Source organism: Amblyomma maculatum, chromosome 5 (assembly GCF_055883805.1).
Source record: "Amblyomma maculatum isolate TAMU_Amacu chromosome 5, ASM5588380v1, whole genome shotgun sequence".
NCBI lineage: Eukaryota > Metazoa > Arthropoda > Arachnida > Ixodida > Ixodidae > Amblyomma > Amblyomma maculatum.
Genome location: NC_139348.1, coordinates 3,580,666 through 3,592,785, shown reverse-complemented (window position 1 = coordinate 3,592,785; position 12,120 = coordinate 3,580,666). Strand labels below are relative to the sequence as shown.

General features: G+C 45.5%; 1 protein-coding gene across 1 annotated transcript in view; it reads right to left on the bottom strand.

Annotated features, from left to right (window-relative positions):
- Positions 1-10,662, bottom strand: part of Ccn (cellular communication network factor protein Ccn) — a 291,840-nt gene extending 281,178 nt beyond the window's left edge. Inside the window, exon 1 of the mRNA XM_084603039.1 lies at positions 10,587-10,662. The gene's annotated coding sequence lies outside the window, so the exon portion shown is untranslated. The remainder of the gene's footprint in view (positions 1-10,586) is intronic.
- Between the last annotated feature and the right edge of the window lie 1,458 nt (positions 10,663-12,120).

The following is a 12,120-nucleotide window of genomic DNA, read 5'->3' as shown; positions in this document are numbered from 1 at the left end:
TCCTTTGTGCCAAGTAACTTCTTTAATCAGCTAGCGTTAGAGGCCGCCGTGAGCGCTTAAGCCATGCTATGTGTGTGTGGTCACCACCAGCTGCGTTGCTAGGGGAGAAGAGGACAGCCGGCGTGAAAGGAAAGGGCGCCAACCTTGAAAGAAATAAAATGAATATGGACGCAACTCTCCCGACACTAGGTTTAGCAAACACATCTGCTACGCTGGCCCCAACTCAAGAGCATTATTCTATCGCCGCAGCCGAGCAGCGCGCGCCGCCTCTCATGCTGTGTCTTAAAGGTCTTCGTTTTCCTAAAATTACATCCTGAGCAATAGATCCAAACACACCGCTACTGCGTCGCCCCCTAATTATACGTTAAGTGGTCCCCAAATTAAGGTCACTCGGTGCACCGACTTTTGCCTGAAGCGCGACCTTGACACCTCAGACCGGAACCGAAAGCGTAATAAAAGACTATGTGCCTATAGCACATAGCCGTTTATGTTCGCTTTTGGCCAACTTAGCTATATCGGCTGCATTTTTTATTGGTTTTACTAAGCACTACCTCGCATTGACCTCACATTGTTCCCGAGTTTTCGGGCTTACTAAGTACCGAATGAATTACTGGTGCTGTCCCATTCCCCTTCTTTAGGCCGAACGGCTGCCTCCCTGAAATTCCTCGTCGGTTTGTCTAACTGCGATGCTTCCGTCAGGACTCGGGGTCCTCGAAATCGGAAACCAACTCCTAGTGGCTACTGGTGCGGCCTTCGAAAGGCAAGGAAAGTGCGCCATAGAGGATTCAAACTTCTTAATAATTTGCTGCCTGTTGAAGCCGGAGTTCATGTGCCCACTCTGGGCGCAACTGTACATGCCCCCGTATCTGGAAATAGCACGGACTGCAGCACTGTCAGATTAACGGGGGAGTATGCTGATAACTTTTGGATTTCGCTACCTTTATATAGGACCGGTTTCTGCAGAACCCGCCAAAGCAGCAAACGTTGCGTATGGGTGGGCCATGGCCCATAATGCAGTGTGGGCCATGTCATTTGGACTTAAAGTAGGATGCAACTGGAAATCTCTGAAATTATTGTTCATTGCTTCTAGGGTAATGTCGCCATCCTCGTTTAGAGCTGAAAACCTATTCTGTAGCGAGATCCTGAACTCTTCTGCCCTCCCCCTCACCGCTAATTCGTTGATCGGTTTCTTTCTTACTAATCTGTTGCGTTCCTTCTTCAGATTTAGGCTAATTCGGGACCTCACCATCCTGTGGTCACTGCATCGCACTTTCCCGATTACCTCTACATCTTGTATAATGGCGGGGGTTGAACACAGTACGAAGTCAGTTTCATTTTTAGACTCCCCGTTAGGACTTTTCCATGTCCATTTCCGCTTCTTCCGTTTGCTGAAAAAGGTATTCATGAATCTTAAGTTGTTGCGCTCTGCAAACTCAACTAGTAACTCCCCCCTGCTCTTCCTAGAAAGAATGCCATAGTCACCTACTGACTTGTCTCCTGCCTGCTTTTTTCCTACCTTGGCATTGAAGTCGCCCATTAGTACAGTATACTGCGTCTTTACTTTTTGCATTGCCGATTCTACATCTTCGTAGAAGCTTTCAACTGCCTGGCCATCATAACTACATGTGGGTGCATAGGCCTGTACAACATTCAGTTTATATCGCTTATTAAGCCTAGTTACGATGCCTGCCACCCTCTCATTAATACTATAGAATCCAACTATATTACCCGCTATATACTTATTGACAAGGAAACCTACTCCTAGTTGGCGCCTCTCTGGTAAACCTCGATAACACGGTACATGGCCATCCTTCAGTACAGTATATGTCTCATTCGGCCTCCTAACCTCACTAAGCCCTATGATATCCCATTTCATACCCTCTAGTTCCTCTAACAGCACTGCTAAGCTAGCTTCACTAGCTAGGGTTCTAGCATTAAACGTTGCCAGGGTCAGTTTCCAGTGGCGGCCTGTCCAGCGGAGCCAGGCTTTCTTAGCACCCCCTGCTGCGTCACAGGTCTGACCGCCGCCGTGGTCAGTTGTTCCGCAGCCGCTGGTGACTGAGGGCCGGGGTTTTATGGAGCTTATCATAGGAGGTTGTGGCCAATTACTGCACCAGGGTGGCCAACTCCTGTTCTGGTGAGGGAGTGCGTTGCTGGAGGTATTCACCGGCATCAGGTCACACCCCAAACCTGTTTACGCAATTCCATCGACACGCGGATTTTTTTTTTAAATCCGGTGGAGAATTGCGCGGCACCGGGATTTGAACCACGGTCCTCTTGGATGCGAGGCGGATGTTCTACCGCTACGCCAAAGCTGTATCATTACTTAATGTGCGGTAGATGTAGGCGGTAGGATAGTTAGGGAGGATACCGGTCAGCTGTCTAAGGAGACGAAAGATTTGATTAAGAAACGCCAGAGTATGAAAGCTTCCAATCCAACAGGCCGGATTGAATTGGCCGAGATATCAAAGCTAATCAATAAGCGCAAAGTGACCGATATAAGTAAGTATAACATGGAGAAAATTGAGCATGCTGCAAAGAACAGGGGAAGCCTTAAAGCGGTGAAGAAGAAATTGGGCGTAGGCAAAAACCAGATGTATGCGATAAGGGACAAGGCGGGCAACGTCATCACGAATATAGACAAGATAGTCAAAGTAGCCGAGCAGTTCTATACAGATCTCTACAGTAGCCAAAAACGTCAAGACCGTAACGAGATTGGCGGTAGAAAAAGCAGTCAGACGTTCCACCAGTGACGAAGAAAGAGGTCAAGAAAGCATTAGAAAATATGGCAAGGGGGAAATCAGCTGGAGAGGATCAGACAACTACAGATTTGCTGAAGGACGGGGGAAGGGGGGGGGGATATCGTGTTAGAAAAACTGGCAACCCTGTATACGCAGTGCCTGGTGCCAGTGACGGCACCGGAAACATGGAAGAATGCAAACATTATCCTCATTCATAAGGAAGGAGATTCTAACGACCTTAAAAATTACAGACCAGTCAACTTACTGTCTGTTACGTATAAGGTATTTACTAAGGTAATCGCTAATAGAATCAGGACAACCCTAGACTGCAATCAAGCAAAGGATCAAGCAGGTTTTCGGAAACGGTACTCTTCTATCGATCATATCCATACCATCAATCAGGTGATAGAAAAATGCTCGGAATATAACCAGCCCTTATACACAGCATTTATTGATTACGAAAAAGCATTTGACACAGCTCAAACCTCGGCGGTGATGCAGGCATTGCGAAATCAGGGGGTAGACGAGCCATACGTGAAGGTGCTGGAAGATATTTATAGTGGCTGCACAGCAACCATACTTCTGCATGAAGAAAGTAACAAAAGTCCCATAAAGAAAGGTGTTAGACAAGGAGACACACTCTCCCCAGTGCTATTCACAGCTTGCTTAGAGGAAGTATTCAGAGACTTGGAATGGGAGCAGTTAGGGATAAGGGTAGAGGGAGAATACATCAGTAATCTGCGATTTGCTGATGACATTGCCTTGCTAAGCAACTCGGGGGATGAACTGCAAATAATGATTGGTGACCTAGACAGTACAAGTAGAAGGGTAGGCTTTAAAATCAAGATGCAGAAGACTAAGGCAATGTTCAAGAGCCTCGGGAAGGAACAGCAGCTTACATTAGGTAGGTTGGTACTAGAAGTAGTAAGCGAATATGTCTACTTAGGACCGGTAGTAACCGCAGATCCGGACCATGAAAAGGAAATAAGAAGAATAAGATTGGGATGGAGCGCATTTGGCAAGCACTCTCAAATTATGACTAGCAGCTTACCGGTATCTCTAAAGAGGAAAGCATATAAAAGTTGCATCTTGCTTGTACTCACCTATAGGGCTGAAACGTGGAGGCTAATCAAGAGAGTTCTACTTAAGTTGAGGACAACCCAGGGGGCTATGGAACGAAAAATGGTAGGGGTAAGATTAAGAGATAGAAAGCGTGCAGAGTGGGCCACAGAAATAACTAAAGTTACCGACATTCTAGTGGAAATTAAAAAGAAGAAATGGGCATGGGCAGGACAAGTAGTACGAAGATAGGATAACCGATGGTCGCTTAGGGTAACAAACTGGATTCCAAGGGAAGGAAAGCGTAGCAGGGGGCGCAAAAAGTTAGGTGGGCTGATGAGGTTAAGAAGTTCGCAGGGGTCAAGTGGATGCAGCTAGCACAGAACCGGGTTAAGTGGAGAAATATCGGAGAGGCCTTCACCCTGCAGTGGGTATAGTCAGGCTGATGATGATGATGACAACTGGAAAACGCATCCCCAAATACCCCTGAAAGGAGGTCTGCAGACAACGGCTTTGACCGATTGCTATGACGTGGTAGTCAATACCTTTGTACTACCGCGTGAGGCGATGATCGTAGGTGGCTGGCGGGAGCGACGGGATTAACCGCAACATTATGACAACCAAGTCAACCTCTTTCCCTTCAGGGCTTTCTTTGAGGGCTAGACTAGAATGTCAACTTTCCGGCACCCCTCGCTGCCTTTGAAAGCAATAACCTATTTATACCGAGGCGCCCTTTCTGCGGCGCTTCTGAGTAATATCCCACTATACTAGTTGGCAGTTTCTGGACAAACTTGATGACTTGGGTATTCTATTCCGAACTGGTTTAGTTCTTCGCAGTCATCTTATCTATCGTCGTATGTTCATCTTTCCAGACAAGTTATTCTTCTGAGAACACAAAATGAGTTCTTATTTTTTGCTCAAGACAATAAGGGCCTGTAGGAAGGAGGGATTGCCTTACGCTAGTTCCCACTTTTGAAGTATTTATGCTGCGCTTTTTAGACTCAAGGAAACCCATGCCCCCCTAATCACCTAAATTCGCTAGGCGTCTCAACTAAGTCAAGCAGGGAAATTTTTAAGCCTGCTCAACAAACTGTAGATTCGCCGTTCGCTCTCTGTAGCGCCTGCGCCAAGGAAACGATATCATTCAAGATCGCCACGACACACAAGTCTTTGATCTTGAACCTAATGCATATATTCATTCGTTGCGCTTTTCCTATGGAAAGGGTATCTGACCATTTGGTTCTTCTGAATATATTTTTGCACCCACATTTATATTAAGTGCCTTCTTGCCTATGGAAGTACTAGGAGGAATAGGTGATATCACGATGCAAAACATATTGATGAAGCAAACAAATCTGAAAGTAGCTCTCCGCCAACTCGGCAAGCACGCAGATAACAGTTCTGGTAGGCGCTACAGCCAGACAATAACTACATTCATGAATGAATCTAATTGTTGCTCCACTAATTCGTTATATATTGTTCAATTTATCAACTGAACAGAAAATTTACATCCCTATCCTTAGTTCTGCGCGCTCCATCCTACACGACATACAAGTAAATATGACGCGCAATAAGGCAGTAGTTACATACTGGAATTCACCCAAGCACGGTCGTACACGGCTACACCGGAAACTTATGCAGAAAATTCGGCTTGGTGCGAGGTACGAATTGGCGACCACAGCCTTTCTGGGGCAGTCGCTCTACCAACTGAGCCGGGACGGCGACCAGGCTAGATGATAGGGCGAGTACGAATATATAACTCAGAGCAGAAACGGTGTTGGTCGACTTTGGGGGATTCCCCTAACATAGTGTACTAAATATCGCACATGTTGCCGTGAGATCATGCACTGCGCAAGATCAGATGATTTGCTAACCCTTTGTGGAGGTCCTATGACCTAAAGAAAAGCATTGGTTTTGGTAACAATTTATTTGTAGGCCTTTGGGGCATTCCTTCAATGTCGTGCCCTTTCATCCGGAGCCCTGAATCTCGGCGTATGTGGCTGCAGGTCTGCATGCAGTAAAAGGAATAGTCAGAGCCGCTATGCGGCACCAACCTCTTCTTTACTTTTCATGCAAATAAAAAAGAAACTGCGAGTGCATGCAAGCGTGCACGAAAGCAGGCTAAAAATAGCACTTCCTGATAAGCAGTCTTTACGATGCATGCTTCTAGAAGCCATGCCATCGCGGAGCCTCCAAAATGGCTTAGAAGAGCCCCTCGAAACAAAATGCAAACCACATTTTATTGTCTGTACATGCCACCTCTGAAAAACACTAAAATGCGCCTAGGCGATAGTTTCTTAATGTGGATGCCCTGATAGTAGCGAAGCTTTACTCTATAGTTTGTATCTGCGTAAACACTTACTTGAACCTAGACGAATTTTGCGCCGTGGCCTGCAAATGTGTACGGCAGCTGATGGAATTCACGTGACTAAGTGGTGTATAGATGTTCATCTCAAATGGGGTAAATAAGCACGTCGATTCGCGGTAAGTTTGTGAAAAAACACTTTCCCGTTGTGCCACTGTATATCTTTCATTATCTAGTAAAACGGCCATCTGGTATTTTTTTTTTTTTCTGCGATCTGTACTACCGTGATCGAGAACGATAAAATTAGGAGTATTTTTTAACATACTTGAGATCTGAAGTGGTCTCACGTCACATGACGCTCTTCTGAGGCCTCACATGGCAACAACTGTTTCAAAACCTAACAACCTTATGTGCTTCAAAAAAAAAAGTGGCATCAAATACTAGCGCTAATCTGGAAAGCTAAGAACTAAAACCGCTGCTCTTCGCGTGCTCATAAGAAGTCGGCACTGGAAGACTCGCAGTGGTGGTGTACTGAGGCTAGCACTGGTGTTCAGAACGCAAGGTTGCCCGCTTCAGTTTCATTGTTAAGAGCATAGCCTGGATTAAGCGTTAATCCTGGCTTAAACTGGGATTTGCGTGAGGAAATTTCTTTTCGTCAGCAAAAGAAATAGTGCTCTTTAACTCTGAATTTGTTCATTAAAAGTTCTTAACACTGATTTAAAAACGCCGGATTTGATCAGGGAATGTATGGTATTCATGATGTATAAGAGTTTCGTGTTTCGTTTTGCTCCCAGATAGGTCTCAATTGCTACTGGCGAACCCGCTGTAGACTCGGCGCGGCTTTAAATTTTATTGGTCGCAATATTTCATGAAAATCAACTTTTCAATCATAAACCGACTGAAGCTGGTTAAGACAGGAAGCTAGAAAGCGTAATTTGGAGCATGGCATTTTGGCAGTGAATTAAGAAATAAAGACGTTACTGCGTCCTGGGGAAGGGAAACTCGAGAAGTAGGGATCGCGCGCAGTGAGTACAGTGACTTAAAATGAGCGAAAGTATTGTACCGTTAGTCGTGTTTGTAATTCATGCAGACAAGTAAGCGAAATTTGAACTATACTTGGAGATATGCTGCACCTAACCTATACCTAACACAATTTAACGAGACGCGTTTTCCGCTCTCTAAGGCTTCTGCTGCTTCCCCAAGGGTTGCGCGACGTTGCCACACGCGTGCATAGAACACTGACTGACGACGTTGGTCGAGGATGCAGACGTTCGAAGTGCGCTCGGGTATTTGGAGTCAAGTCTGTCACTGTGTTGTGGCACCTGCTCATGGCGTTTGCCTCTACATAGCAGGCGGTTTTGTACACTTTCGGGGAGCACTCAAACGCGCTGCTTCGCCTACATTAGTGTAAGGCCAGTATATCTTCGTGGCTGGGTGCACTTCTGCATCGTTTTGCTTTTCGTCGTCATCGTCACAGCTGCTTAAGCTCAGCAATGAAGCCCGATAAAAGGAGTGGTAGGAGGCGTCTCGCAGAAAGTGATCGCTTTGTGAGTTATACGTCACACAAAGAAAAATATTGCTCGCCGCTGCCGATAACATGGCATGTCGGTAACCATTACAATTTGCATCTACTATCGATTACGGAAGAGGCAGCAATCTTTTGCTCGGCCTACACCAGCGAAGTCATTTGGACCGACCTCTCAGCTGAGGAGGTGTCGCGTATTATTGCATTTAAAAGAGCCCACGGTCCGCAGTATGGTGAAGGCGTATCAGAAACTGATCTCGTTGCCATTTGAGAACACTTGAAGCGCGACGCAGAAACAAAACGACAACAGATGAGCGGGACAAACGCTCGTCCCGGCCACCTGCACTACATTTTCTTATTGTCATGCTACAAGCATTCCCAAGTAGCCATTCAATCGACTCGCCGGCCACAAAGTTCTATTAAACTTCACCTCACTGGTCCTTGTATGTACGCAATGTTGAAGCACGTAACCGCTTTAGCGCTGCGTTAGAAAAATAAGAAAAAAACTCAGCTTGCAAGAGGAACTTACAAGCAATGAAAGAAAAGTATATCAAAAGGAAGAGAGAAGGATATCAGAAACGGAATCTTTATTAAGCGCGGCGTGCTCCTTCACTTGAGGTCGCTTTTGTCTATCCATACTAATTTTCATTAATTCATGGCGCTCCATACTATAATATAGAGGAGGCATCTGACTTTAATAGATGCTGAAAGTGGCGGATTCGAAAACTATGTTTATATAAAAGCCATCACCCGTTTCTTTGCTCACTTTCAAAAATTTAAGCAGCATGTTTTTATATACAAAGACGGCATTTGAGAAACGATGCCGGCCAGCGCACAAGTCATTAATTGCCTTGAAAACACGATGTTGCAATAGATTGATTTCTTTTTAAATACGTGTGTGCAGGGAATAACGGAATAGAATTTTCAGAAAAGAATGATTCAGCTAACTGTGACTAAAAATTAGGAGCAAAGTCATGTTACAGTTTTCGTAAGGCAAAACGAGTGTATGCTCATATCATCACACTTCAAAGTAATTTGCAGATATACGAGAAAAAAGGCATGTTAGTTGTTTAGAGAAGGGCAGTGGCCTCGGTTAAGTGCTTTTGTTTTTGTTTGTTTTTTTACCAGAAGATGGTTGCCAAAGAAAAAATCAACTTCGTCACTGAAGCTGAAAGGAGACACCGTGGGAGGATATCTTCGGGCCAAGGGAATGCTAGCGTACAACAGCAATGCATGTCTAAATTCATTTCAGTTGTCTCATTTGTCTTCAGACCGAGACGAGAATCCCTCCTTGTCACAGCAGTGAATAGCCCTGTCGTCGCTTATCTTCCATCATCGGCCCGATATCGGAGTCGTCTCGCCAGTATTCTTAAAGCGTATCACTGCGCAAATTGCCGAATAAAATCAGATAGTGAAGATAAAAACAAAATGGCCTCCGAACATTTCGATCAATAACGCTCTGTCCGCCCAGCTTTCAATCCTTGCAGTGCGCGTTCGCGCATCAGTTAATTGCAAAACAATAAAACATGAAGCCGCGACGCGCTTACACTCCGCCTCATAAGTGAATCTTGGTGTTAATGAGAAGCAGGAAGGTTAGATAAGCACCAGGACAAAAGCGAAATTCCTGATGGGCAGTGCGATTGTTTGGGATTATAATTACAAACACTACGGTTGTAGGCACCAAATCCCCGCTTTAGGGAGCATCTGAGCCATGCTCAGAGAGAGCGGCTTCATTCTGACTGGCACCTTTTAGAGCTCTAGTGTCTGAAGGCGAAGGTGGGCGCAGAAGCCACGGCTACCAGCACGAAGCGTTTCTGACTGCGCTGGGCTGAGCGCAGGCTGAAGCTAGAAGTGTAAAAATAGTGAAGCGGAAGGTGTACGCTTTGTGTACGCGGTGTAGACTTTTTCTAATTGGGTCGCAAGTTCTCATATCGACAAAATATTTCCTCTTTGGTACTGAGTGGCGAACGGACGCACGCTTACAAAATTCTTTCAGCGTTTTTTTAAGCCTGTCGATATAAAATCTGTTATAAATATAAATATATTTAAATAAATAAAACCGAAATATGGGCATAGATTCGCGACGTAGATTGCCCATTTTGGTAAACTGCGTCTGTACGCGAACCAGCATAGAAAGGTGATTTTGCATCTACGCCGCGTACCTTTGATTTAGTCGCCGTGTACATTCCTCGAGGTCATTGGTCCTTGAGACTAGTTGTTCAAATACGTGGCGTGCCTTTGGGGATCGGGCAAGCTACAGTACTCTACAGAAGGACTTTAGCGGTCTTGAGAGCCCGAGCTGATGTTCGAGATGTGACGGCATTCTTTTCGTAATAGAAAGGCAACAGCGAATTCTTTTTGCTATTAAATATTATGAACGTATTGATTGAAGTGGCCTAATTTTCGCATGTATACTAAAATATTGCTTTTAATGGATCTATATGGGTCAATTCTTTGTGACATGGCTAAAGGAGGCAAAGTGCATAACAAAATAAATGCCTTGCGCTCACGCTGTGTGTGTATGTGCGTGTGTGCGTGTGCGCGTGTGTGTGTGTGTGTGTGTGTGTGTGTGTGCGTGCGTGCGTGCGTGCGTGTGTGTGTGTGTGCGTGTGCGTGTGCGTGTGTGTGTGGGATTGAGTCTTTCACTGGTAGCTCATATAGAGAGGATCCGCTGGACTTCTCATTACTCACCTTCATTCAGAAAACGCCGTCAAGCAGAGCCTAATGCTAGCAGCTGCAGCTATAAAAAGAACAATTGTTTTCTCTTGTAATCCGTACAACGAACAACCACAGACCAAATTGGGTGAACCGCTTTTACTCTGGGCAAACACAAGGAGAATAACGAAGTCGCTAATTTTGCGATAAACAGAAACAAGGAAAACCGCAACAGTGTGAAGGTAACAATCTTCGCGGAACAGAAAAGTTGAAAGGAACAACAGCACAATCAGGCACTCACGCCGAACGTCCGGAATCCGCTCCAAACACGGCACGACGAAAAAACACTCCGTCCAGGTACGCCCCGCCAGATGTTTTCCACGCCGGACGAAGTAAAAAAAGCCCTGCCCCCGTGTCGCGCGGCCTTCTTATCGGGAAACCACTATCCCGGCTTCCAACGTGCGGATTCGCTCTCACGCGCATGTGCTGCCGCGCCTGCTGTTGGCGCGAGTTTTAAGTGCATGACTGCATTGCCGCGGCCGAGGACCGAAGGCCCGACAAGGGAATAGTTGGCAACACTTGGAAATTCAGCAATAACACAGGTTTTGAGCAATATATTCGGTGCAGTATGCAAGCCCGACTTTAATTCACGCGAGAAAACCTTCTGTTATAAAGCATTGCGAAAAAGAAAAAAAGTCCAAGGACGGCATAGATGTCGACGGGGCAGATACTATGCCATCCTTGTTCTTCTTGCGCGATGTTTTGTACCAACATATACCAAATATCCTGAACCAAGCTTCTGAGCACAATTTGCCCCCAAAAGGCCCCTTTTCAGGGTAGGCATTGGTGGAAAACGACAAGCATGCGACCTGCAGCAGATATCTATGCGCTACACATCCGGAAAATCTGGACATGCGCATTTCGTCGAAGCCAAGTTGGTTACGAAAAGAATGATTTTCCACATTGTAAGATAGCGCCATAGCAATCAATTATTTTATATAGCTGCTTAGAATGAATATTTTCTGACCCATATTAAGGCTACAGCACTCCCGCATGCCACTGTGTATATAAAAGTATTACACAGTGTTAGCTCGTAATTCCAAGTGGTCTCCAAGAAAGCTGGGCATCATTGTTTCAGTTCCTATAAAAGAAGAGGAATGTACGACAGCTTGAAACACGCTGCCACTTTTGCTCTGAATCTGCAGCCAAATGAACGCGGGATAACAATTCAAAACCCTCTATAGGCACTCTATTCGCCATTAGGGTCATGCATATCGTGGTGGAGAAATTCGTGGGACGCGTGGTTTTGTTTGTTTGTTTGTTTGTTTGTTTGTTTGTCTGTTTGTTTGTTTGTTTGTCTGTTTGTTTGTTTGTTTGTTTGTTTGTTTGTTTGTACAATTATTTGCAGCTACGAATCAGCGACGTCTTGAATTCTGACCCAGTTCTCGACTTGCGCAGAGACGAGAGTTGAGTATTCTGGGAGCGAGCCGCCGGCTTGCACAATCATTTTGGACGAAAATGTCGTATCACATTTCGGAGCTAATAGATAAGCAACTAAACAAAGGAATGACAAATTATTTTTTGTTGCAACGTGCTTTAGTTTGCGTTCTTTTGCATTTTGGGATGTTATTTTTAAGGCAAACATATATTTTAAATTCTTCGCATCCGACGAGGCTCAGCCATCTCTCCTCTACTCTCCAGCCGCGCCAAGAACATCGCCGCATTCTTCACCGCCGATCGCGCTTTGTGGCGGTGCCGCCTTTTCAGGCCATCGGGTCGGTCGCGCACTGTTCCTTGCTCCGCTCGGAAAACCATTCACGGCCTTCCGCTTCCGC